Source organism: Phalaenopsis equestris, unplaced genomic scaffold (assembly GCF_001263595.1).
Source record: "Phalaenopsis equestris unplaced genomic scaffold, ASM126359v1 Scaffold214451, whole genome shotgun sequence".
Lineage (NCBI taxonomy): Eukaryota > Viridiplantae > Streptophyta > Magnoliopsida > Asparagales > Orchidaceae > Phalaenopsis > Phalaenopsis equestris.
The window spans coordinates 37140-41339 of record NW_018233231.1 but is presented as its reverse complement, the minus strand read 5'-3'; positions in this window follow the sequence as shown (position 1 = coordinate 41339).

Genomic DNA, 4200 nt, shown 5'->3' with positions numbered 1-4200 from the left:
TAATTAGAACTAAATGTATTGTTCATACAGATCATTCTGCTATTAAGTATTTAATGAAAAATACAGATGCAAAACTAAGATTTATAAGATGGGTTCTTCTTTTGCAAGAATTTGACTGTGAAATAGTAAACAGGAAGGGAGCTGATAATCAAATTGTTGATCATTTGTCCAGGCTTGAATTGGAAAAACCGCTCAATTTTGAAAAGGAAATTAATGAACATTTTCTAGATGAAGAATTGTTCAATGTTAGTGAGTGTCAATGTTAGTGAAGAATTGTTCAATGTTAGTGAGTGGCGTGTTCCATGGTATGCCGACATTGTGAACTTCATTATTAGTGATATTATATCATATCAAATGACTTACCAACAGAAGAGGAAATTTATATCAGAAGCTAAGACTTATTTTTGGGATGACCCAATTTTATTTAAATAAGGAAAGGATCGTATCATTCGAAGATGTGTGTCTTTAGAAGAAATTTATGAAATTATCCAAAAAAAGTCATAATTCTGATTTTGGGGGACATTTTGGTGTTGATAAAATAACATACAAAATTTTACAATCTAGATTTTATTGGCCAAGATTTTATATCTAGATTTTATTGGCCAACAATCTTTAGAGATGTTAACGCTTATATCAAAACTTGTGATTGATGTCAACGAGTAGACAATATTTCTATAAAGAATGAGATGCCCCTAAATTATGTATTAGAAGTTGAGATATTTGATATTTGAGAATCATATTTCATAGAACCATTTATACAATCTTTCAGAAATTTATATATATTGTTAGCAGTATATTATGTATTTAAATGGATAGAAGCTGTTGTTTTACCTCGATGTGATGCTCAAAGTGTTGCAAAAATTTTAAGAACGAACATATTTTGTAGATTTGGGATGTCGAGAGTAATCATAACTAACGATGGAAGTCATTTCAGAAATGCAATAATGGAGAAGTTATTAAAGAGATATCATATTAACCATAGAATTGATACGTCTTATCATCCTCATGCAAGTGATTTGACTGAATTATCCAATCGTAAAATTAATATAATACTGAAAAAATATGTAAATTTGACTAAAATGGATTGGTCAGCTAAAGTTGAATATACTTTATGGGCTTATAGGACTGCATACAGAACTTTTATAGGAATATCCCTATACAGACTAATATTTGGTAAAGTGTGTCACTTACTAATTGAACTTGAGCATAAAGTATATTGTGCGATTAAGAAATTTAATTATAATATGAAAGATGTTGGTGAGAAAAGATTATTGCAATTAAATGAGCATGAAAAGATAAGGAATGAATCTTATGAAAGTGCTAAGATTTATAAAGAAAAAATGAAGATGTGGCATGATCAGAGGATTCTTACTAAAAATTTTCAGCCATGACAACAAGTTTTGTTTTATAATGCAAAGTTAAGATTATTTCCAGGCAAACCTAAGTCCAAGTGGATGGGTCCATTTGTTGTGATGAAAGTTTATCCCTACGGAGCCATAGATATCAAAGATCCTAAAACTTATAAAATATCAAAGTGAATGGTCACAGGCTGAAATCCTACTTTTTAGGTGACCAACTTAAATTAATCGATTTTCTGATGTTGGGTCAACCAGAATAAGCATTGGTTATGTCGGGCTGACGACGTTAAACCAAGCGCTCTGTGGGAGGCTCCCCATAATTTTCTGTGTTTGTTTTTATTTTTATGTTATTGTGTGTGATTTAGAAAATTCTAGTAGTATTTTGACCATATAATGAGTTAGTGATTATTCTAAGACCTTAAAAGATGACTTAGACATGTAGAACGAATGTTTAGACGTTAAGTTGACTTGTGCTAAATTGAGCACTGGCGCTTAAGCGCCAAGATCCGGCGCTTAAGCACGATAGTTAAAAAACATGTGCTAAATTTGGTTTCTAGAAGTTTAAACTGTGAATTGGTTAGCTTGAACGTGGGAGACGGTTCTAGGACTTGCCAAGAAGTTTTAGGAGGGGTTTAGAGCCTATATATAAAAGCATATGAGTAGATATCTCATCACACCTCTATTTAACCTTAAATTTTAAGTAAAAAGAGAGAAGTTTTGAAAATTGTCATCTTGGGAGAGATTTGAAGAAGGAGGAAGTAATGAGAAAGAAGTTTATTAGTCAAAGTGAGCAAGAGATGTATAACGATTTCCTTGCCATTAGTACAAAGGAATAGCGGAGAAAATCAATGAAATTGAGGCTAACGTGGCTTCAATTGAGACAAAAGTGATGGAAGTTAATGCACATCTGGATCACATGGGATGGCAACTTAAGATGTAGTTTAACCACATCAGTTTCATAGAAGCAGCGGACAAGGCAATACATATAAAGAACAATTGGATTGAAGAAGATTCAACTAGAGTTATTAATAATCATCCGTTCTTTCAGATACACATTCTAAATGTTGAAGAAGAGACTAGCGATATGCCAGAATTTGTTCAATCAACTAAAGAGTGGAATTAAGTTTGTGATTTAGTGATTATGAGTTTAGTGTTTGTTAATGTTTAGTGTTTGTTAATGATAAGTGTGTTCAATGTGTTTTATTATTTTGATTGTCTAGTGTTTATGTTAGGAATCTTCTCATCCGAGACTATTTGGATGGAGAATTTATGTATTTGAAAGTGTTCTTAATCGTTTATGAATTAATAAGTGTTTTGTTTGTGAGAAATTTTGTGTTATTGTGTGTTGAATTGAATTAGTTTAAATTGGTGAATCTTGAATAAGAGAAGAGATAAGAGGGGAGGAAATAATTATTACAGTGTTTTGAGACCATATAGGGTTGGTTGACTTAGGCTAGACGAGCATTTCACTTAAATCGAAAAAATCAACATTTGTGCACTGGCTCGTAAGTGCCAAAACCCGCACTACATCGTAGCCTAAACAAACAGACAAGCGCCGCTTAAGCGTCGGTTCAAGAAAATCGGTTCATGAACGGTTTTAAGTGAGAAATAGGTCTGGAATACTCCATTAATGCACCTTCGTTTCGCCTTCTTCCTCGGGTTTTCGTGATTTTGGGGCTAGGGCACATCATATTTGAAGATTTCTTGGATATTTGAGGAAAAAATTGCTAGATTTGAGATCCTTGAGATAAGAGCTTCACTTCTATGCAAAAAATTTTGATTTTCACCATGTATTTTGAGTACATTCATGAGCTACCCAAAAATGACTATTCATTGTGAATATTTGAGAAAAATTGATGGAAAATGCATATATTTGTTAGTTTAAGTTTTCAGGAGTTTAGTTTAGTGATTTGGAGTTGAATTTGAAATTTATTTTGAATTTTATACATTTTTTTGTAGAAAATGGCACCAAAAATGAAGAGAAGCAAGGGGAAGTCTCCATTCGATTCAAGTAAATTTGTCAGTTTGAAATCTCAGGATCGATACAGTGATGCACTGCTTTCAAGGAAGTTGATTGCTAAGCGATGCTTTAAAAGTCCGAGAAGACCTGTGGAAGAGTTGATTGTTTGTCGTCAGTGAGAGAGGTTCTGAAGTTCCTGTCCGCGACTGTATATATGCTTAAAAATATAAGTATTTAATATTGCTGCTAAAAAATTTAATTCTTCACCAATTGTACCAAAACTTAATAACAGTTATAGATTCGATAAATATGGATGTAATAAATATTTAATAATTGTAAAGTCACACTTATCAACACAAGTATACATATCGCTCAAGTAATATAGGGCTCTAATGGAGTCCTAGATATCGATCCTATAGGGAGTAAGATTAGAAGCTACGAACTAAGATTTTAGAAAAGCAATACTTTAATCGCAACAACGAAATTCAATTTGTTTATCTGTCACTAATAAGCAATTGAAATAAATAGTAATTTTCTTAATAACTCTTAAATAACTAATTTGCTAATGAGATTTTTAATGTGATATTCAATATATAAGAAAGCATCCTTCTCCTTGTCAGAAAATTATAGTGAATGGATAAAGTGAATCAGTTCAATTTGTATTGAGTCAAATAGGAGCATACATATTCTTTACCCTTTAGTCCAGGCATAAAGAACATTGACTAATCCTACACTTGTTTACTGAACCTGTAGCTAGGCTGGGAGGATACCGGCTCTCACTTCGGAGCTCCCACGTTCCCCTCGCATGAGGGCTAACATCTACACTTTAGCACCCAAACGATAGGACCGAATTGGGGATTTTAGTCTGTCACTCTAAAATCT